General features: G+C 34.4%; 1 protein-coding gene across 24 annotated transcripts in view; it reads left to right on the top strand.

Moving 5' to 3' along the window:
* HTR1F (5-hydroxytryptamine receptor 1F) overlaps window positions 1–24,585 on the top strand; it is a 156,509-nt gene that overhangs the window by 2,436 nt on the left and 129,488 nt on the right. For 11 of the 24 annotated variants that reach the window (XM_049104627.1, XM_035709315.2, XM_049104621.1 and 8 more), the window contains exons 2-3: window positions 11,857–11,951; window positions 21,796–21,919. The exons of 1 other annotated variant lie outside the window; for it this stretch is intronic. The gene's annotated coding sequence lies outside the window, so the exon portion shown is untranslated. Of the gene's footprint in view, window positions 1–11,856; window positions 11,952–15,929; window positions 17,693–17,729; window positions 20,990–21,795; window positions 21,920–24,585 lie in introns of those variants that run through there. 12 more of the 24 variants (XM_035709320.2, XM_049104629.1, XM_049104628.1 and 9 more) reach the window with 4 other exon arrangements.

Raw genomic sequence — 24,585 nt, 5'->3', positions numbered from 1 at the left:
TTAGGAAGTGGGAGTAAACAAGATGTAGTGTGTTGCTTTCTTATTGCTATTAATTGAAAGCACTAACAATCTTTAGGTGATGGAGTCCTGAGACCCATGGGGAAGCATCTGTAGTGATCTGATATAGAACCACAGTGCCTGTACCCCACCATGAGAAACCTTGCTTTTTTCTACCCCCTCAGCCTTAAATTATACAGGCAAGAGATACTCATGTCTGGTCTGAAAGTGATGAGCTTTTGAAGTGCTGTAGGGAAACTCATAATTGGCATCTGTAACAGAAATTATTATGTCCACTTAAGAGGTGCCTGGGTGGTGCTGTCGTTAAGCTCCTATCTCTTGATTTCAGCTGGGGTTGTGATCTCAGGGTCATGATCTCTGGGTGAGATCTAGCCCGGTGTGGGGTTCCATGCTCAGCACAGAATCTGCTTGAGATTCTCTTCTCCTCTCCCTCTATCCCTGCCCCACCTCAAATAAATTAATTAATTAATTAATTAATTAATTATTACTTCCACTTGAAAAGGTGCAAAAAGAAATGTCAGAACCTAGGACCAAACATAAATAAGCAAAAATTATATCAGTGAGTGAAGTAAGGTAGGGAGGGGGGAGGGGCTGTATTGATCTGATAATTTTTCCAATTTCTTGATGGTGTTTCCAGCTCTCAGAAGTAATAGATGACCTTTTAACTCATGACGTGGCATTTCTGTTTTCTTCTATGTACAGTAGGAGGCCATTAAAGCATTTCTAATGAGGAACAGTTTTACCAGGATCTTCTTGGTATTGTGTTGAAATAATTTGTTTAAGGACAAGAGGGAAAGGCCATTAGGAAGCTACTAGTTTCCTAGCCTTGTCTTTGACCAGAGTGATAGCAATGGATATACCAAATCCTGGATATATTTGAAGGTAAAGGTGACAAGACTTCATAATGTATGAGACGTGATCTCTGACAGAAGGAAAGGAATCAAGCTGATGCATAGATGTATGACCAGAACAGTGGAAAGAATGCAACTGTCACTAACTAATATGGGAAGCATAAAGAGAAGCAGTTAAGTTTTGAGCAGCCTGTTAGATCTTCAGATGCAGGTTCACAAGAGTAGTTGGGACAGAGCTCCGGGAAAAAGTCAGAGTTGGAGATAAAAAATGTCTAAATCACTACTGTGTAAATGATATTTAGAACAATGAGACTTTATAAAATGATTTAAGGAGAGAATTATTTAAAGCATCAGACTGAGGAAAGAGCTCTAGAACAATCCAAAATATGAGCACTGAAAAGAGTAGGAGCCAGAAAAGTAACTCAGAAGGAGCAGTCTGAAATAGGGGGAAACCCAGAAGAGGGTAGTATCAGGGAAGCCAGAAGAAGAAAGTATCTTAAGAAGAAATGAGATCACCTATATCCAGGATGCTGAAGAGTTAAATTATGTGAAGACACAGAATTACTTTGAAATTTTATTTGGTCTTGGTAAGAGCTATTTCAGCTGAAATGGTGGTGATAAAAGATTGACCGATAAGGATTGAACAAAGACTGGTGATTCCAGTCCAAGGAATTTATCTTACAAATATATTTGCACTTAGGAAAGATAATTTATGTTCCAAGAAACTCCCCGTAGATTTTTATACAGGTCAACAATTGAAAACAATAAATACCTGTAAATGGAAAACAAGTCAGATAAACTATGTACATTCATTCGATGGAATACTGTCCAGCTGTTAAAATTATTAAGGCAGCTTTCTATGTCCTAACATGAAAAGATTTTTAAAGTATATTGAAGAGAAAAAATTGCAATCTGGTGTGCATGGTATATTATCATTCGTTAAAGAACAAAGAAAAATAAACCTGTGTATGAAATAATATATTTAAAAAATGGGTACTAGTTGTTGCTTATAGGGAGGAAAACTGAGCAGTAGGGTACAATAACAGGAGGGAGATGAAGTCTTCTGTATACTTTAATATCTTTGTTATGTGCACACAGTTATTCAAAATACCAAATCAAATTTTATATACAAATCTGAAAAAATATGTAATTTAAAGTAATAAAGAGAAAAAAGAAGAACGGGAGGTGAGAAGTGAAAAATCTATAAAATAGCTCTTTCAGATAAGAGGATTAAAAGTAGCTAGAGCAGGCCATGGAGATTTTGTTTTTAAAACAGGAAATTTAATGTTGGAAATAGACCAATGAGAATGAACCAGCAGAAGAAAGAGATTATTTAAAAAAGAGAGCGAGAACAATTATGGGAGTAAAGTCAATTATTTGTAGTGTATAAAATATAGAATTCCAGACCTAGTGAGGGAGAGAACTAGTGAGACTAGGAATAGGGATAGTGCCTTTTCCTACAAAACCCCCGTTCTGTATCAGTCCTTTGGTCATCCTCTTATATTGCTAGAGCTAAGTGCTGCCTTGGACATTTGTATAAACTCTCCAAATTGATTCTACCATAAAGTCTTAGTTCTAATGTCATTTGGACACTTAGCCTCTCATCAAAACTTTTTTCTTAACTATTGGTTGGCATTTTTTTTTAACCATTGGTTGGCATTCTCTCCAGTTCTCTAAGGCAGCCTGAGCCCAGCTTGCCACCTGTCTCTGCCCCTGCCCTCTTTGCTCTCAGAATGATTCTTCTTGAGGAATTCAGACGCTCCCAGAAATGAAGCTCCCTCCCCTCTTCTAACTCTTGTATATTTAGCTGCTTAGCTAACTCTCCTCTGCTCCAATCCTAATAGTCAAGCTGACCTCCTTCTCTGCTCTGGATTCTACAATCCAGGATTGTGGAGCAATCCAATCCAGAGCAATGGATTCCCCCATTGCATCTGAACCTTGCTTCAATAACCATTCTTTTTATCACCTGCAGCTTTAACTTCTTCTTCATGTAATGACTCCATCTATTACATTTATTAAAATCATATTACTCCCAGGACGCCTGGGTGGCCCAGAGGTTGAGTGTCTGCCTTGGGCTCAAGGCATGATCCCCAGAGATCGGGTCCCACATCGGGTTCCCTGCAAGGAGCCTTCTTCTCCCTCTGCCTGTGTCTGCCTCTCTCTGTGTGTGTGTCTCTCATGAATAAATAAAGTCTTTTTAAAAAATCATATCACTCTCATCCTTACAGCAAGCATACAGAAAAGACTGTCATGATCCTGAATAATCCCTATATTTAGTCCTATTGACTCCTTTTCTCAGCCAGCTTCTAGAAAAAAAACTTATTTTTATTTCTTGCCACAATCCCCTCCACTCCCACTAACTCCTTCCCACCATGCTGACTTCCACTCCCACCACCCCATGAAGCTCCTGTGGCCACTGTCACCATATTTTTAAACCATGGGCTACTGATCACTGAAACCTTAGCTTGCTAGGCTCCGTAGGAGTAGTTGACAAAGTTAGTCATTTTTTTTTTAAGATTTTATTTATTCATGAGAGACACACAGAGAGAGAGGCAGAGACAAAGGCAGAGGGAGAAGCAGGCTCCATGCAGGAAGCCCGACGTGGGACTTGATCCCGAGTCTCCAGGATCAGGCCCTGGACTGAAGGCAACGCTAAACCGCTGAGCCACCCGGGCTGCCCCATAAAGTTAGTCATTAAACATTCATGTCTTCCCTTCCATTAGAGTCAAAGTTAACTTTCTTGCTCTTAAAGTTAGTGACAGCACTTTCTTGGTCCAGTTTGTCTTTGAATTTTACTTCTTCATTCATTTGGTGATCCTCTTCCACTGTCTATCCTTCGTTCTCTTCTCCATTCACTGCCATTTTTCTTATTCTCCTTTGGTCAAAGATCCCTTTGAGAATCTAAAAACAAAAAGGAACAAACTACTATGGCATAATAATGCATGTAGATACAAATATTTACAGATAATTTTGAGGTATTAGGAATCCTTCCTAAATTTTTTGATAAAATATCAATACCTACTGTGATTTCATTTACCTCCAAATGAGATGATGGGTCCTGGTTATTTCAAATGTGAGGACGAATTTCAGTTTTAACATTGCCTAATGGTTCTCTTTTGCTGTATCCACATCCGAACACATACTACCTTCATGAGTTTTTGATACCTTCACACTACATGATTTCTTCACATAATTTCTCTTTAATTTGAATCACATCTTAAGATATAAATAATGTTCTTATCACTGTTGTTAGTGTAAAATCAATATTACTGCCACAAATAACAGGCAATAATTTAAAAATGATATGGAAAAAAAGTAGTGATCTTATTAAATTTTAATCAGGTACTTATTGCCAGCTAAAAGCTTTGAGCCTGAGGCCAGCATATAAGGGAGATAGCAAAAGTTAATAACAAATCTTCAACAAACTGCCACTCTCTCAAGGGCTTAATCCAAAGTGAAAGAACACTGAAAAGGAAATAAATTCCTTACTTTGTGATACAGTGTTATTTAATGCCATGATCTAGTGCAAGTAAAGTCATGTTATACAGCACCCATGGGACTTGTACTTGGGACAATTTCCCTTTCTTCTACATATGCAACCCAAACCTCCTCATTAAGCTACAGACCTGGAGATCACCATATGGACAGATAAATGACCTCAGGGTCCAGCTAACAGGTGCACAATTAAACTCATCTTCTTTCTCCCCTAAATGTATAAATCTCTTATATTCTATATCCCATCAGAGAAACTTTTGGATTCCTTTTTTAAAGTTTTTCTGAAAAAAAAATTTAAAAAAATAAAGTTTTTCTGCATACCCAGCCAAATCCAATCAATCTGATGGGTCTCTTGAATCTAATTTCCTGATCATCCATTAACTTACTTTAACTTGATATGCCTGGCCTGGACCTTTTTAAGTACCTTTAACCCCATATCCCTGGACTAAGCTTTGTCCCCATGAGTCATTTGTCCCATACGGTCACCAAATTAATTTTAGAGATTGGCTGTCCGATGCTTAAAATCCTTTGGTGGCTTCCCATTTTCTTCTTCTAGAGCTCACTCTCCTAACCCTCCTTTACCTGGATTGCTGCTCCAGCTCCCTTCCTACCACTCTTCCTTGCCAACCTCTGGTTCAGCAGTAGGGAACCTCTCAGACTCATCTGACATATGAGGTTTTTCCACTCTGTTCCTTACTTAGCTCTGGATGTCCTTCCTTCTACCTGGAAAATTTTTAGTCATTTGCCAAAATCCACATTTATTTCTTTTCCTTTCCAGACGCTTACTTTAGCCAGAAAACAACGTACCCCTGAACCCTGGTTATGAACCTTTAGCAACGAACCTACAGCTTCTGTGCTGCACTCACCAGGGTATTTGTATTTTATTTATTTACATATGTCTTCTCTCCAATTAGACCAGTGAGTCCTCGAATGCCAGAAATCAGTCTTTTTTCATCTGTTTCTGCTGACTTAATGAACCCTCATGTTTGGCACAAGGGGCATCAAAGACAAACTTCTCTGACTCCCTTGTTGCTTGTGGTGGAAGTGGTTGTAAACAAGCCATGGCACTGAACACTTCACAGATCCCCTTGGGTGGGAGAGATTTTCGAAAAATCATTTCAAAAACGTCTCTTTCTCTATACAGTGGTGTCTCTAAGATATTTCACTCTTTTGAACTATTTAATTAAATTAATTAGATTAAATTGCCAAAAAAGTCAGAGAAGCTTCCAACATAATCTGCTATACCCACAATCTCCAAAACAGATGGCTGTTTTTCTCATATAATGAAACCTCAAGGGAAGAATATTATATAATCTCACTCAATAGCCTGCTTTAGTGTTCAACTATTTTTAGTTTTTTAGACAATATAAATTTATGTTGCTATAGTTGCTCTACTTTTTATAAAGTGGACAGTATGTGGTTGCATTTTCCTCATATCAAATTTTCATCTATTTCAAAACAATGTCAACTAATATTGAAGGAAAGTATCTCAATTAAATCAGGATTCATTGATACTTATTCTTTTTTTGCAAAAGTCTGCCTCTTAGCTATTTAAGAGGTCTTTGGCTCCAGTTCAACTTGTATCTTTCCTCTCTTTTTATTTCTCCATCTTGTAACTAATATATATCAGTGTATTCACATGCTCATAGTGAGAACTGATGGAATAAAATCATCCATGAGATAGAGATTTATATAAATAGAAACCAGTATCTACACTAAAATAGTCAAGGTCATGTGCAAATACTCAGCTATCAAAAGTCCTAATTTTAGAATCATGTTTTTTAATCTTGCAACGCTTCACTTTTTGAGGCATTTGTCATATTTTTAAAAGTCTGTTTCTACAGATTTATATTCTTATGATTTTGTCTTCTGATTGCCACAGCAAGCACAATTCCTGACTACTGCATTAATAGCTAACACAATTTCAGGAAAAGCCTGATCTGGCTCATGCTTACAAGCACAGGTGGTTTAGTCATATGATACAAGTAATAATTAATATGTTAGTTGTATATTTTCATAACTTCTTATTAAATAGTGTTTGAAATAATGAGCTCCAGATTTGGAAAGTGGTCATTTCAACACTCTGCGTGTCATTCGGTGCAGCCACTGCCACACAACACTAATAACTCCAGGCATCTTGTAGCTGTTCTTTGGCATCTTGGCAACTGTGCTTGACAAAGCAAGGACCCATCAATCTTGACAATTCTAGTTGAAGTAAAAGCAATGGAGCTCTCTATTCTTACCTTGCATAACTAAAGTCTAGATTGTGATTTTGACCCTTCCTGTTTTAAGAAAAAATAGCTTGAATTTTAAATGCTCAAAGAACCATTTTCTCTCAAATTCATCTAGGGATCTTCCTTACCCCTCTTTGCTGATTACTTCCAATTAGCCACATTGTTCGTCCAAAAACAGAAGAGAGAAACTAATATTCCTCCCTTCATAGGCATAATCCTGGAAAGGGCTTTCAAATGAATGGGTTAAAGTTCTGATAAACTTCATTTTTTGTCCTCAAGAAGGTTACCAAGGTTTAGCAAAAATCTATGCAAGTTTCCTTCCAATGCTTATTGTCTCTATATATTCTGTCACTTAAAAGCATTTGCAACCTTTCATTAAACATTCTTGCTACCTCAGGACCTAAGTGGAGAAAAGTCTGTCAAGACTGTTGCACTTTTTAAAAAGTATCACGTGTATAGTATAAAAGTATATATATATATATATATATATATATATATATATATATATATATATAGTATAAAAGTATCAAGTGTTTCACACCATTGTAAACTTGTAGACAGGCAGAAATTCTGCAGTGGCTAAGGAAATTGGATTAAAACCACTATCACATGTTGGAACATTAGAGCTTTTGGAAAAGCATCTAATTTAATGTAAGATACACATATGCAGAATTCACAGTAAAACAGTAGGGAAGTGTTTTCTGAACGGATAAATATATGATTGTCTGTAGCATAAAAATGGTATTGGACTCACAAAATGAAAATGTCAAGTAGAAGGAATGCTCTTGCCCTGGACACAAATTCATTGAGTAGAAGAAAAATCAACAAAATCAGAACTATATATAATTCCATGAGTGTAATCAAAATGGCTTGCAAACTAACTGTTTGATAGTTTTTATAGTTGCTTTCCAATGTTTTATTGTATATTATTTTCATATCCAGGCAGGAATGATTATGCCCATTTTACAGAAGAAATAAGTGATACCCAGAGACTTTAAATATTTTGTCCTAAATTCTGGGACTGGCTCGGTGGGGGGAAACAAATCCACATTTCACTTTAATCCAATCATCTCTCAACTGTAGAATATGTTGCCCTTTGACCCTAAAGTATTTGAGAAAAAACTGCATCCTCCTCTGAATTCTTTTTTAAGGTACATTTTATCATTTTCATTGTTAGGTTTAAAACAAAAATGAATTGCAAAAAATTTTTTTTTAAAGATTTTATTTATTTATTCATGAGAGACACACAGAGAGAGAGAGGGGCAGAGACACACGCAGAGTGAGAAGCAGGCTCCATGCAGGCAGCCCAACGCAGGACTCGATCCTGGGTCTCCAGGATCAGGCCCTGTGCTAAAGGCAGTGCTACACCACTGAGCCACCCCGGCTGCCCTGAATTGCAAAATCTACACTTAAAACTGAAAAGTATTTTCTCTCATACTACATTCTTTACAGATGCTTCCAATATATAAAAATATGATATTATTCTAATTATATTTTCATCATTATTGAAAACATGAATATATAAAACTAAAGAAAAAGAGTAAAAAGAAAAAGAAAAAAAAACAAAAGTCTCTGTAATTATATTTTCACAAGAATTGAGTATTACAGCTTAGTTTTTTACAAACTTTTGCTGAATTGATAGCCAAAATTATATATCTCTTGTTGATATTGGTGTATTTTTCCTTTGATTACTTATAAGATTGAATCTAATTTTTTAAATTTTTATGGTCATTTGAATTTCTACTTTTTGAATTATCCGTGCTTTTTTTGCTTTTACTATGGATATGTTTATGTTTTTCCAAAGCTTTGTTTGTCATATGCTATAAATTTTCCCTTTTGTTGGTACCTTTGAACTTGTTCCATGGTAATTACTGATGGCACTTAGGTTTAAATTTTATGTAGTTTGACATTTCAGTTTTTTGCCTTGGTTTGGTTTAGCTTCCTGAAACCAGAAGTAAGTTTACAACTTTCCATTCCAAGATCAGTTGGATATACATTGATATTTTCCAATATTTTTTATCTTATTTTCTAGTTAGCTCTTTGATCAACCCTTAATTCATTTTTATTTATCATGTATGACCTTTTCTTCCTAAAGATTTACCCTGTTGCCTCAATACCATCTTTTAAAAAGTCATTTTATCTTCATTGGTATGAAATATTAAATCTGTCACCTACTAGATGCTTCTCTTTGCAGTGATCAGTTGTGTCTAGTTGCTGTCTCTCATTGTTACAACACCTGCATTACTTTTAGTTATTGTGAATTGTGCATTATTTTAGCAAATGTATGGCAAAGGTTTTCTATCATTCTTCCTCACAATTTTACATATTTTTCCTTAGTGAGCATGGCCAATTTTCTGAGATATCAAATAAGTTAAGATTTTTATTGGAATAAGCATTTTAAATACATTTAGTGGGGAAAGACTAACTGGATTTCCCATGAAAGAATATGATATCTCTCCATTTACTTAAGACTGATTTCATATTGTGAATAAAGTTTTATAATAGACTTCTCATGAGTTCTACACATTTCTTATTTGGATTTTTCCTAAGTATTTTATGTTATGGAATAGTAAGATGACATGATTATTTCTTATCACATCTTCATGTGGTTATTAAGGTTAGTTCACAGAAAAGTGCTAAAACAAATGCTCATTTATTTTTATTCATTTATCTTTAATCTATTTAATTTTCTAAGTTTTTTGTTAAATAAATAGACTTTTTATTCTCTTGGCTATTTAAAATAGGCAGTAATATATTCAGAATCCAGAAATTTTGTCTGGTTTATGTTTTAAGCAAAAACAATAGTATATAATTCATAAATCTATTCCATTAGAACTACTAAATATCATTCTCGATAGTACAAACCAAATAGTGTACCATTGAATTCTAATGTTCTTCTTTAATTTATAAGTTATTTTGAAGAAGCAATTATGAGTGACAAAGTTTTAGGTTTTTGTGTTTAAAATTTTCAATTCATGGTTATTCTTAGTATTATATTGTGTCAGAAAATGTGGCCAGCATGATTTCTATTTGAGATGCTTATGTAAGGTCTTGGGGATTTTTGGTTTATATATGTTTAGCTTGTGTAAAATATCACTGCACACTTGAAAGAATGAATTATGTGCTATATATGGCACTAAAATTTAGCACTATTTATATCACTTCTCTTGTTATTTTATATGATTAATCTGTTACTTGTTTATAGAGATCCATTAAAGTTTCCTTCTACAATTGTAGTTGTCTATTTGCCAGTGGACACTAAACTTACTATTTGGATATTGTGGTGCTTGATTATTGGGCACTTAAAGATATATGGTTGTCTAGTTTTCCTACATGAAATTTACTTTCTCTTTTTCCTTCATTGAATTCATCTTGTTTAATATTAGCCTTATTGTCTTTCTTTTCTTTAGGTTTGCCTCAAGTTGTTGGCCTGAATCATTTTAAATTGAATTTTTCTTACAAGGAAAATATTATTAGCTTTTATTTTTACCCAATCTGGACATTCAATCTGGATACTTTTCCCCTTTTAATAGATGAGCTTACCTTACATTTGTGATTAGCTACTTTAAATATAACATTCCATTGTACCTAGACCAAAAAAATTTCAGCGTTTCCTTCTTTCTTCTTTTGTCACAATCTTTTGATATTGATGGATAATTTCTTAATTAGTTTATTCTTTTCAGTATCATGGCCAAGTGGAGTTGATATGCAATCTATTAGAAATTGATATAAATCACTGTTTAAATTTCTTATCATTTCTAAGATTGTGTAGCCTGATAGAAGTGAAGGGAACAAATGGTTTGATTATTTTCAGGACATTTGATAGAGATGTGTTGTGAAAAGAAGCATTCCTACAAAGTGCTCAAACTGCTTGATTCAATAGCTCTTGGCACAACTAAACATTTAAGTTGCAATTTTAAAAGGGGGCATGGTAGGACTATGAATACATTAGAGGAAAAAAGGAAATTGATGGGTTTTATTTTGTAATAGTGGGAAGTCTTTGAAGCATGAAGGACATGACAATAATGTTTCAAATGTCAACAGATGAAAACTCAGTTCTGGAAGATATATAATAGTAAAGGAAAGAGATTAATGTTAAAATTATTTCTAACAATGCTTTTGGATGAAAATGTTTTGAAACTAGTGGTATTCTGGTAAATGTTTATCAACCAACAAGGAGGGAGAGCAAGAGCCCACATTTGTAGAGTTTTCATAGTGCCAACAGTATAGATGCTTCTGACATAATCAGTTCCAAATTACCAAAGTGAACTCACTGAACACAGTTGGGAAGAAATGTACCTGATGACTTACAGCCAGTGGGGACTAACTCCAGCATACCTCTAGTGTAATCTTAGTAACATTTCTAAAAATGATTACCAGGCTATGAAAGACCTAACTGGTAAAAAAATAAAGGGTATTTTGTACCTGGTGGTAGGTAGTTTCATATATAAAGTATTGAAGAGTGATGCAATCCAAGACCATTGAAACCATTAGAATCAGAAGCTGATGGGCTTCAATCCCAGCGTCACCACCTAGTGTGTGATTTTATGCAAAATAACCTAATTTATCTAAGCCTTACTATATTCATCTGTAAAATTCTGAATAATGAAAGCTATTTCGCAGGCATCTTGTGATGACTAAAAGATACAATAACTAAGAATGTAGCTGATATATAAGTAAATAATAATAATTTTTTCTCCATCTTCTGTGCTACTCATTTCCTTTTTCCTGTCCTTACTCATTGGAATGTAGTAAAATGAGGTCAGAGTTGATGCAATATAATTAGTAAGGAAATGGGTCATGTCTCTAGTGTTGGCACACCTAACACCTATGTAGCAACCTGAAAAATGGCTTTTAGAAGCACCTGGGTGGTGCAGTTGGTTAAGTGTCTGACTCTTGGTTTCATTTCATCTCAGGCCATTATGTCAGGGTCATGAGATTGAGCCCCATGTCTAGCTCCATGTTCTGCTTGAGACTCTTTCCCTCTCCCTTTGCCCTTCCCCCTACACTGCTGTCTCCCTCTCTCTCTCTCTTAAATAAGTAAAATAATCTTTTCAAAAAAATGGCTTTTATATAGGAAGGAGAATTCTTGAGAAATGCAGACACCACAGGAAGAATTCAAGAAGATTTACCTACATTTGTTTTCTTTTCCATATTTGAAGTGTTAAAATAAGCACAAGACTTTGAAGAAGCAAGGGGACGGGACAATAGCACATGGATAAGGTTTATGACTCAGTGCTGTTGCTTATCATTTGCAGCCTCTATGGTGAAGGAAAAGGAGACAAAGAATGTGGAAAGGGTATTGAGTGGATCAACCTATTGTATTTGCCACAAAAATACAATTCTGCAAAAGGTAAAAATAATATGTTATGGGAATGCATGGGAGAAAATAAATTTTGGCTATAATAAACAGGAAAAGACTTAAAAGCCTGACATTTAAAATGATACTTGCAGGATTTTGATCAATGGAAATTGTCAGATTTGGGGTATTTTCAGTGAATCAAATAACAAAAAAATGAATTAACACAAAAGTATAAGATTTCTTTTAATGAAAAAGCAAGTAACCTAATATATTTCAAATACAAACTAGACCCAGGGTAGGATTAGGAAATATACTTCAAAAATAGCTTGGTATGTGATCAACAAATGAGCCTATGGCAGAGTTTCTATTTTGTAGAAATATAACTGTAGAAATAAATATAATTCTATTTTGCAGAAATATAATTCTATTTTGCTGCTTTATATATGTTTCTATTTAATTCCCAAATCAATACTAAAAAGAAAACATCATCTCATTTTATGGAAAAGGAAACTACTGACAATTATACATGGATGGTATAGGGATACAACTTATCAGCAGAGAGACATTGAAATGTTTTTCATTTCAATGGTGCTTTTGCCCTTTCTGCTATATAAAACAAAAGTTATCTAGGTAGGTATTTCAGGACTATTATCCAAGCTTTCATTGAGGAATAAGTTAGCCAACCTACTCTCTTTCAGTGATTAGCTTGGATTAATTTTTTGAGTTTCATTTGCAGAGAACCATGCCTTGAGGTATTTGAAGCATGACAAGAGAATGGGATTAAGCAAAAGACATGTGCAAATATGATTCTAGTGGAGAAGAAGGACTTAGCTGAGTGGCTAGGGAGATATCATTCTCTTCTAATTGTTCTTATTGAAATCATCAGGGACCTCCAAATTGATAAATTCAGAAAACAGCCTTCAATTTTCATCCTATCTTATTGCTTGGCAGTAGTTGCTATAATTTATAGAAGTTCTCTTTTTTAAAAAACCACTTTACTGGGGTGCAATTGGCATATAAAAAGCTGTATTTAGGTATGTATACAACGTGATATGTTTTAAGATAAGTACATGTGTGAAAACATCACCACAATCTATGCCATAAACATATCCATCAATTCCAAAAGTTTTATCTTGCCCTCTTTATTTTTTTTGGTAATAAGGACGCTTAACAAAATATTCAGAAATAAACCTAACTGGGGCACCTGGGTGGCTCAGTCACGTAAGTGGCTGGCTCTTGATTTTGGCTCAGGTCATGATCTCAGGGTGATTGGCATACGAAAACACATTTAATTTTTGTATGCTGATTTTGTATTCCGCAACTTTGCTGAATTCATTTTTTAGTTCTAATAGGGGTTTTGTTGTATGTGTGTGAAATCCTTAGGATTTTCTACATATAAGATTGTGTCATCTGCAAACAGAGGTAATTTTACTTCTTCTTCTCAGCTTTGGATTCCTTTCTTTTTCTTGCCTGATTGTCCCGGCTAAGACTTCTAGTACTATGTTGAATAGAAACGACAAGAGCAGGCATCCTAGTCTTGCTCCAGATTTTAGAGGAAAAGCTTTCGGTTTGTCACCATTGAGTATGATGTTAGCTGTGAGTTTTTTGTATAAGACCTTTATTGTGTTGAGGTAAATTCCTTTTATACCTAATTTGTTGAGAGTTTTTATCATGAAAGTGTATTGATTTTGTCAAATGCTTTTTCTGCATCTGTTGAGATGATTATGTAATTTTTAGCCTTCATTCTTCTAATATAGTATCACACTGATTCATTGGCATATGTTAAACCATCTTTGTATCTCAGGTATAAACCCCACTTGGTCCATGTATATGATCCTTATAATGTACTGTTGAATTTGATTTGTGAATATTTTGTTGAAGAATTTTGCATCTACATTCATCAGAGAAATTGGCAAATTTTCTTTCTTTATGGTATCTTTTATTAGGCTTTGATATCAGGGTGATGCTGGCCTCATAAAATGAGTCTGGAAGTGTTTCCTCTTCTATTTTTAGCAGAGTTTAAGAAAGATTGGTATTAATTTTTTTAATGTTTGGTAGCATTAACTAGGGAAGTCATCTGGTCCTGGGCTTTTTCTTTGATAGAATATTTTTTATTTCTTATTCCATTTCCTTATTTGTTATTCATCTATTCATGCTATTTCTTTTTTTTTTTAGCATTTTTTTTATTGGTGTTCAATTTACAAACATACAGAATAACCCCCAGTACCCGTCACCCAAACACTCCCACCCCCCACCCTCCTCCCCTTCTACCACCCCTAGTTCATTTCCCAGAGTTAGCAGTCTTTACGTTATGTCTCCCTTTCTGATATTTCCCACACATTTCTTCTCCCTTCCCTTATATTCCCTTTCACTATTATTTATATTCCCCACATGAATGAGAATATATAATGTTTGTCCTTCTCCGACTGACTTACTTCACTCAGCATAATCCCCTCCAGTTCCATCTATTTCTTTTTTTTTTTTTTTTAATTTTTATTTATTTATGATAGTCACAGAGAGAGAGAGAGAGAGGCAGAGACACAGGCAGAGGGAGAAGCAGGCTCCATGCACCGGGAGCCCGACGTGGGATTCGATCCCGGGTCTCCAGGATCGCGCCCTGGGCCAAAGGCAGGCGCCAAACCGCTGCGCCACCCAGGGATCCCCCATCTATTTCTTTTTGATTCAGTCTTGTTCTATTACAGGTCTTTATGAATTTATCCATTTATTTTACATTTCTAATTCATTGGTTATAATTATTCACAGTAGCCTCTTATGATCATTTTTTTTTAATTTCTGGGGCATCACTTGTAATATCTCTTTTGTTTTTTATTTTATTTAAGAGTCTTCTCTCTTTTTTCTTGATTGGTCTAACTAAAGATTTGTCAGTTTGTTGATCTTTTCATAAAAACCAACTCAGTGATTTTTTTCTATTTTTTTTTACTATTTATTTCATTTATTATTGCTCTAACCTTTTTATTTATTTATTCTGCTAACTTTAGGATGTTTGTTCTATCTTTTTTAATTCCTTGAGAAGTAGAGTTAAATTGTTTAAGATCTTTTTTATTTTTTAATATAGACATTTATTACTATATAATTCTCTCTTCCTACTGCTTTGCTGTACTCTATGATTTTGGTATATTGTGTTTTTATTTTCATTTGTTTCAAGATAGTTTCTAAGTTTCCCTTTGATTTCATTTTTGACTCAATGGTTGTTTAAGAGTGTATTAACTTCCATGCATTTGTGGATTTTCTCATTTTCCTTTTGTTATTGTAGTCTTCTGATATTATGGCTGGAAAAGATACTTAGAATGATTTTACCCTTCTTAAATTTGTTGAGATTTGTTTTATGACCTAGCATGTAATCTGTCCTGGAAGCTATTCTACATGCACTCAAGAAGAATGTTTATTCTGCTGTTGGGTAAAACATTTTGTACATGTCCATTAGTTCCATTTATTCTAATGTTGTTCAAATGATGTTTTACCTTACTGATTGTCTCCGTTATTGATTGTGGAGTACTGAAGTCTTCTACTATCATTATATCATATTATATTATATATCTTTAATCAAATTTTTGTGGTTATAGTTATCCTTTGTGCTCTTATTTTTTTATTGGAGTTCGATGTGCCAACTATATGTATAACACCCATTTCTCATCCGGCCAGGGACACTATATCATACCTAAAGGGTCTATGCAACAAGAAGACCTAACAAACATGAATATTCATGCCCCTAATGTAGGAGCTGCCAAGTATATCAATCAATTAATATTCAAAGTAAAGACCTACTTAGATAATAATACACTAATAGTAGGAGATTTCAACATGGTACTTTCTGCAAATGACAGATATTCTAGGCAGAACATCACTAAAGAAACAAGGGCCTTAAATGATACACTGGACCGGATGGATTTCACAGATATCTACAGAACTTTACATCAGAACACAACTGAATACACATTCGTCTTTTCCTTGACTTTTAACTGTTCTTTCTATAGAATTTGTTTTTTTTTTTTTTTTTAATTTTTGAAGGGTAATTCTTGAAAGGCAATAGGTTTGGCAAAAGCAAGGAGGAAGAGGAGTGATAAAATCAAGTACCTTGGGCAGCCCGGGTAGCTCAGCGGTTTAGCGCCGCCTTCAGCCGATGGTGTGATCCTGGAGACCTGGAATCGAGTTCCATGTCAGGTTCCCTGCATGGAGCCTGCTTCTCCCTCTGCCTGTGTCTCTGCCTCTCTTTTTCTCTCTGTGTGTGTCTCTTATGAATAAATAAATAAAATCTTAAAAAAAAAAATCTGCCAGTCTGAATTTCTCAACTGAGAACAACCTAGCAATCACATTTTCAACAAAATCTTCCTAGAATCTCTCTACAAATTGTTTTTCAACTTACTGGCCTTTCACCACTCCTATTTGTATATATTTATATTTGAACTTATTACTATTTAGGTGTAGATTATATATAAAAATATCTCTCCCACCCTCATTATGCCATGGTCTTCTGAAAGGCAAGGAATATGTCTTTAATTATGGTGTACTCAGTAACTACTAACTAAAATAAGGTATAAAAAAGCATCATATGCATATTTAATAAGCAAATGAAAATTCAGTGAATTAATACTCCCTGGGCGTCTTATTAATAGTATCACTCTATTAAAGTCTGTAAACATTTTGCATCTCTGTTTAATTTACCAGCAAAGAGCTCTAATTTTTAGCTTCCTTAAAATCTCAAAATTGTATCAAAATAATAAAATGAATTACAGAAATGTTTTGTAAACAAAAAGTATTATATGCACAAAGTAGACCAGTTTGAATGTTATGAGTCCATAATTTTTCTGAAGTTCCAAATAGCTACACAAATGCATGCAGGCACATTCACGTCTATACACAAATGAAATTAAATGCTGCCAGATTCATCATCCTTACTGATTCCTACATTTCCCAATGTATAGGAAAAGTATTGGTTTTGCTGATTTGGTAGCCCTGCAACTGAATACTACCAGAGGACGTATTAACTTCATTCAACTAGCTTTCTTAATTTTCTTATACTACATCATTATTGTCCTCTTAGACTTTAGGTTCCTGAATATGGAAAGTGCATCTTTATATGATACATATCATTATATACAAATAGTCAATAAAAGTCATCTTTAGTAGTGATAATGATTTTCTGAATGGTTATAAACAGGATTGGAAGTAATAAAAAAAAAAACTGATACACAGCAAGAAGAGTCAAGCAGTAGTCCTTTATCATCCATATCCATTACAAAACTACTATGCAAAATAGTATGCATTTTAGCTAGCAAAACATTTACAACTCCTTGAAACTATATTAGGTGGGAGTGCTACACTTGTTGAATTGCTGAGAGCTCTGGCTTTTTGTGTTCTGTTCTATATGAGCTAAGCAATGCTTTTGACATCATGCAAACTGTTAAATTTTACAAATGAGATGCACAGCTGGAATGTGACTCAACCTCTGCTCTGGCAATCTTTGGATACCTTCACTCCAAGTGACCTAAAGGAAATTTTAATCTAAAAAGTTAAAGAAGGACAACCCAGGTGGCTCAGCAGTTTAGCGCCGCCTTCAGCCTGGGGCCTGATCCTGGGGACCTGGGATCGAGTCCCACCTCAGGTTCCCAGCACGGAACCTCTTCTCCCTCTGCCTATGTCTCTGCCTCTCTCTCTCTGTGTCTCTCATGAATAAATAAATAAAATCTTTAAAAAACAAAAATAAAAATAAAAAGCATAAAAAATAATAAGTTAAAGAAGACAAAGGGTAAGATTTCTAAGGTGTTTCAAAATATACGTCAAATTTTTCATCATTCATTGCGTTTGCAGATGCTGCTTCGGTACTACTGCTCATGTTGCTGATGAAGCCATGCTATATAAAGCACAGCTCTGTCAAATCCAGGAGAACTAATAGAAAGATATTCTTTGTCAGACAAGGGATTGACAAGCATTTTTTCTCTGAAAACTCTCTGATAACCTTGAGAATGGCACCCTGCTTTTATAGGATCCCAAAGAGACACCAGTATCAGGAAGGAAAACAAGAGTTTTTGTGATTTACTTTTGGTTGCTTTAAAGAATTATACAAATGGCAGTGTAACTCTGGGAATTCTGTACATATTTATTTGCTTCATGTTTGAAGAGCTCTCAACAGAGAAACCTTAGCTGAGATGTAAATGAATGAATCAGAGAATCTGTAAAGAGCTGTACTAAGTACATGCATATGTAAGACACATCTTCAGACTTTTTTCCACATATTGACAGTACTGATACCAAATGACAGAGTCCAGAGAGTTTGTGATAGGAACTTTAAAAATAATCCATGTACAAGGCAATAGGACTGATGGCAGAATGACAGTGAAGAGTCAACCCACTGTTTAACACAACAAGGTTGCATATTTCCTGTATGTTGAAGGAAAATCTGGACAATTCTGTATTTGAAACATCCTGTCAGTACTGCACCATGAAGGCTGCTCACAGAGTAAGGCAACTCCAGAAGCAGAAGGATCTGTGGAACACAAGAAATTTTGGAAGATGACAGCATAGACTTAAATGTCATCCCAGATCTCCACAGGAGACCTGAAACCCCACCATGCCAAATAATGGGCTCTTAGGCTCCTCCACTACCAGTCCTCCTTCAGCCCCCTCTTCCCTACTCCCCTTTCTCTTCCTCACTCTAGTTATGCTTTCCCATGTTTGTGTATCCCACAGACATTCCATGGAGTCTATAAGCTAAACCAATAATCAACTAGTGAAGAAGTCTAGAGCAAAATATTTAAGGAGGCATTTACTCTCAGGACTCTGTATGTACCTCCTTAAGTTTTGCTCACTAGGAACCTTATTGTTTCATCTCACTTCCATATGCGAGGAAAGGATATAATGGAATGTCTTAGTTCAAGATGCTATAACAACATACCATAGACGTGGTGGTTTACAAGCAACAGAAATTTATTTCTAACAATTCTAGAGGCAAGGAAGTCTCAGATCAAAGTAGTCACAGATTCAGTATCTAGAGCTTGTTTCCTGGTTTACAGATGGTTGTCTTCCTTCTTCTAATCCTCTCAGGGAAGAGGAGAAGAGGGAGCTTTCTGGGCTCTTTTTTAAAGGACACTAATCTCATTCATGAGGGTTCCACCCTCATACCTAATCACTTCCCAAAGGCCCCACCTTCTAATACCATCACATTGAGGATCAGGTTTCAACATAATGAATTTGGGGGAGACATAAATATTCAGTCTTTAGCACGGAGTAACTTTGGAATCCTCTCTGTATGCACTGCAGGAATTTGACTAGCTTTAACAATTTATTGAAACTTATAGAACCTTATCATCAGATTTATTGGTTTTTGTTGCTTTCTGGCTTCAATCTTGGCCTAATATTCGAAGGAACAAGAAAAATATCCTTTAACTTCTTGTTCCCGATAGAACAACATAGAGAGTTTAATTCAGGTTTTTCACTGTTATAAACAGCTCAGTCTCATATGCATACTATTTTACTTCATTTAAATTATTTCTGCATGATAAATATCCAGCAGTAGTATTACTAGTCAAATAATATGAACATTATTGGGACATGTTGCTTATTGCCAAGATTCTTTTGAAAAGAATTTGACAAATTGTTATTGTAAATTTGTATGGTTGTATTCATTTCTCCACAACCTGATTCACATAAAAGAATTTAATTGCTAATCCAATTGGCATAAGACAATAAGATTTTATTCTCAACCCTTGAATATTTTTATATATTTGTGTCAATTGGTTTATCTTTTGGCTTATTTTCATAGGGCAGTTTTATTTTTCATCCAGATTTGTGAGTTTGGATCTTTTAGGTTCATAGAAGGATGCTAGAATTTTAGTAAATTATCTCATTAACTAGACTCTTATTTTTCTTCTTTTTTTCCTTTGAAATCACTATTATAGTGTTATTCCTTTTCAAAGTATCTTCTGGTTTTGTTTTGTTTTTTTTTTTCCCTGCTCATGCTGGTTATGGCAAATTGTAGAAAGAAATATAACTGGAAAATTAAATAATTTATTTATTAATAAAAAAACTTTATGATTAACCAGTATCCCCATCATGCCAACATATAAGATCATAAAGTTTTAATGTTTGTAATAATAAAAGAACATTAGCTCTATGAAGTAAAATGTTTTTATATTTTATAAATATCCTAAAATGAGATTCAGTATTAATTACTGTTTCTACCAAAATCCATGCTTAAGATTGACAAACTACAGACTTTAGTAAAATTAAGACAAATTTAATATTGAATGTGAAAAACTTAATTCAAATTTATTGGACCTCTTTTCAAGGATATTGCACTGAAAATTTTAATTTTTAACTTTAATATTCTGCTTTTTTTACATTTCTGTATAGATATTTTAATTTCCTTTTGAGCAGTAGAAATACTTCAACCCAACTTTGGGAAGTAATAATAATGAGCAAGACTAAATCTTAAAATCTGATAGACAAAAGTGAAATAAATAGACATGAATAGATATTTTAATAACATTAGTTTCCTAGAATTATGAACCATTTTACCATGATTTATAATTAAATTCAGAGAATGGGATGTATTGCTTACTGCTATTTCCAAGATGTTGAGAAATATGCATTAAGATAGTCACATATCATCAAAGGTGCAATTAGATATTTGGAAATAGAGTAATATGTTGCTTTAGAATAGTTACTTAATAGCACTTCATAAAAAGATGGATAAAAAAGATGGATCATATTTTTACATTGTTTAAATTTAAGAAGTAAAATGTAAGGAATAAGTTTGAGAGTTGATACTGGTACACTTGGTTTAAATGAACCTCATAAATGTGTTATTATTTTTAGTTACTATTAATGTTACTAGTTTCTATCTTAAAGGCAAAGGAATAAACCCAGAATAAAGTGGCTAAGATTTACAAATTTGACCAGCAGTAGTATTTATTACCCTATTTGTGTTTTGTAAGTTTTGCATGACCATTTGAATACTAATTCAGGTAAAACTAATAAATTTATCTTGAATGATACTAAATATGACCAAATCAAAAGTCAGTGTAAGCACTCTGGAACATGCCAAATAAAACAATTTTTTTTAAATCAAAGGTTATATTCATTGATTTCCTGATTAATACAAGCAATAATAGGATTGCCAATTTTAAAACAAAGGCTTAAAATAAGTTATATTTATACAATCCTTATATTTTTCAAGTTACTTCCAAAGATTTTATCAACTCTGTGAATTAGGAAAGACCAAAATTATTGGCTACTTTTTTTTTCCCATGAGAAATTGACCCCAGCTGACATAGCTAGCAACCTTATGGTATTCTATCCTTAATCCCACAAAGCGTGAATGTAGTATGCTATTAACTCATTCTGTATTAAATGTTAATGATTTGATGTCCCACACCTGCTAGAAAAGAGCCCTCCCATAATCCCAAAAATCTCAAATATTTGTGATTGCCTTTCCGTTTTTGATAGCACTAGTCTTGCTCCCCTGTGTAGAATAGTTTCATAAGGAGCAGGTCAATGAATTCATTCTCTCAAATGTCATAATTAAATTTGTTCCCAGTTCTCTATCTTATCCAATGTCTGGTAAATATTGTTATAAATGTTCATTACAAAAAGAATAGCCAAATATCCTTATTTAGTATGCATTGCATAACACAGCTATTACAGTTTATATTTTCTCTCTCTCTCACCACACACACATACACACACACACACACACACATACACACACACCTTTTTCTCTTCTTTGATTTCTAAACCTGATGTTTCACTTTTAAAAGTGGCTATTGGTGGGGGAGGAAGTGGAAGGACTACATCAGTACATCAGAGACAGGGTATATTTTGGCTGGAAAAGTTTTGGGAGAATATAAAAGAAATAATTTCATTTATTTTTTTTAAGGAGAAGCTAAGAAGAGAGGGTGAGATTAAGTGGACTGTGAGCCTCTCGCTGACTTCTCACAAGAGCAGGAACGTGAGGAGGCAGAGTGGTGATAAAAACCAGTGATTCAATCTATCACAATATGGTGAGCATTCTCAGATTTAAATGATGAAGAAAAATAAGTTGTGAATTAAGGAGAATATGATTTAAAAAACAATGTAGTAAATCAAAGAACTAAAAGCAGAAGTGACAATGGGGATTATGAGAGTCATGAATACTGTTTCTAGGAAGGGCCACCACCACTGACTAATTGGTTCACTAATGGTGAGTAGTGTTTAAAGGTGCAAGGAAGATAGCCCCAAGAATCTACTGGAAGCAGCTAGAACTTAGGATGTTGCTAAGAGAACATTTGAGTGAGTGAACATGAATGAAAGAAAAAGTAAATTAAGAAAAATTCTTCTAGAAAATGAAAAAGACACAAAATACAGTATCAGAAAGAAAACCAAAGAATATCAGATTCTTAATAATTTTAATAATCATCATCACTTTGAAGATCCGATTTTTCATTTGGAGAGATGAAGTTCTCATTAATAGAATAACAAGTCGGTTTTAACTCTTACCTCTCCATATTTCTGAGACTATTAGATGTCATGGTCAAAGTATTTTAATCACACCCCCTGCTTATCTTACTCAGACTGCTTACTGCCCAGTGTGACGGGACCATTCATAGCTTACCTATGCAATACACAGTCTGCACAACCCATACACATACCTCTGATCCTAAGCATAAATGAGAAATCAAACCACACAACACATGGTGTGGTCTCACCACACAACAAATGGTGTGGTCTCAGGAAAAGCAATGGATTAAGAGTCATAAGATCTTAGATCTATATACCTAGCTGGCTGACATTATTCAAATCAGTCTCTCTGAATCCCTGTGTGTTTATTAGCAAAATGATCATAATAACATTTACCTTCCAAACCTTACACAGTTGTCTGAGTTAATCAAATAATATTTCATAAAATTTCAAGTTTTAAAGAAATACATGTTATTATTTAGGATATATTTTTTTAAGACTGTATTTATTTATCATGAGAGACACACAGAGAGGCAGAGACACAGGCAGAGGGAGAATCAGTCTCCACGCAGGAAGCCCGATGAGGGACTTGATCCCAGGACCCCAGGATCATGCCCTGAGCCAAAGGCAGATGCTCAACCATTGAGCCACCCAGGCGTCCCTATTATTTAGGATATTAATGCACTATTAGATAACTCTGTTGCCATATATATATGGATTTTAATAGTTGTTAACAAACAGTCTGGCATACTATATCATGTAAGCTACAATTCCAAACTAGAAGTATTTATTTAATAAATGAACAATTTTTTTTTGCTAAATGGATAGCCAAAATATTACTGTCTATGAAATTACTTTAAAGTTTATACTAATTTGTAATTCTATATATTAGATTTTTAAAGCCCAGTGGTTCCCAGTTTCCTTAATATTCTTTTAAAAAGTTTTTTATTTTCCCAGGGTATTGATTCTCAGTGTTGATAGAGAATATCAACAATTTATAGGCCCATGCAGTCTACTTTGCAGTTTATTGTCCTTTTCAGGACCTCAAGATGTAGGAAATGCTCTTGGAATCTCAGTCCTTTTCCCTTCTTTACCTACATTCATATTATCTCAACTTTTCCCATGGCTTAAAAAATTTACATATACAGAGGTTTTCCAAATTTATAGCCTCAGTTCTGAATTCTCCATGACCTCTAGACTTAGACACCACATGGCCCTGCACCATCTTTGTATATCCAGTCTATATCTCCAGATAACTTCTCAGTGTTCTATCTAAAATTGTTTCTCCCAATTTTCCCTATTTTTCTTAGAGTGTCACTAAATCCTCAGTTGCTTAAGTCAAAAATATGGGTGTCATTCGTGACCCCTTCCTTTCCCTCTCATCCTCATTCAATCCATCATCAAGTCCTACTGATTCTACTATAATATATATCCCTTATCATGTCCTATAAAATCTACATGATCATATTCCTGGCCACTATTTTAAGCTCATCTATGTAAAATAGGCCTTTTTACTTGGCACTCTTCATAGCACAAAGTCTTCTTGGATATTATATTTCTATTTATGTGGGTTTCTTATTGTCTCTCTCCCCTATTAGGAAAGGACTTGTCCAGTTTTATTCTCAGGTCCATACATACAGTACTGCCTGGCACAATAATACTTGTGAATGAATTAATTCAATTGTATGAATTCATCAGTGGAAACAGTCTTGGAATCTATGGGAATCAGATTAAACAGCTGTATATGATCATCAGTGTGCTAGGTGTGCTTCCATAAATCTAGTCTTTGTTTACAAAATACATCCTTGGCATCCCTTTTGAATACAGAGAACCAAAAATATATTGATTCAAAGATATAATTCTGCCTATTTTCAGCTCAGGTTAATTCTGTATGGAAGCTCTCAAAAACTAAAAAAGGGAAAGCCATTTTTGTTTCTGTTTGAATTCTTCATCTCTCCAACTTCCATCCCTACCTCCTGAATATTTATACTTAGGAACAATATACTTCTTTCCTTTCATAGCCAAAAATGATGTTTAGACTTGATGATATGATCATAAAAAGTAATGTTATGCCAAATCCTTTCAAATTGTGCAATAGCTAAAGCACATAAAAATATGTCATGATGGAAAAATCTGTTCTCCTACTCTTCAAATCTCTTATTTGCCCCAACAACTTTTCAGACAAGAGCCATAATAAATTAACTTTGCAGTGGATTCACATCCACAAAAG

Source organism: Canis lupus, chromosome 31, assembly GCF_003254725.2.
Source record: "Canis lupus dingo isolate Sandy chromosome 31, ASM325472v2, whole genome shotgun sequence".
NCBI classification, from domain to species: domain Eukaryota; kingdom Metazoa; phylum Chordata; class Mammalia; order Carnivora; family Canidae; genus Canis; species Canis lupus.
The sequence above is the reverse complement of the archived record's forward strand: the minus strand, read 5'-3'. Positions and strand labels throughout refer to the sequence as shown.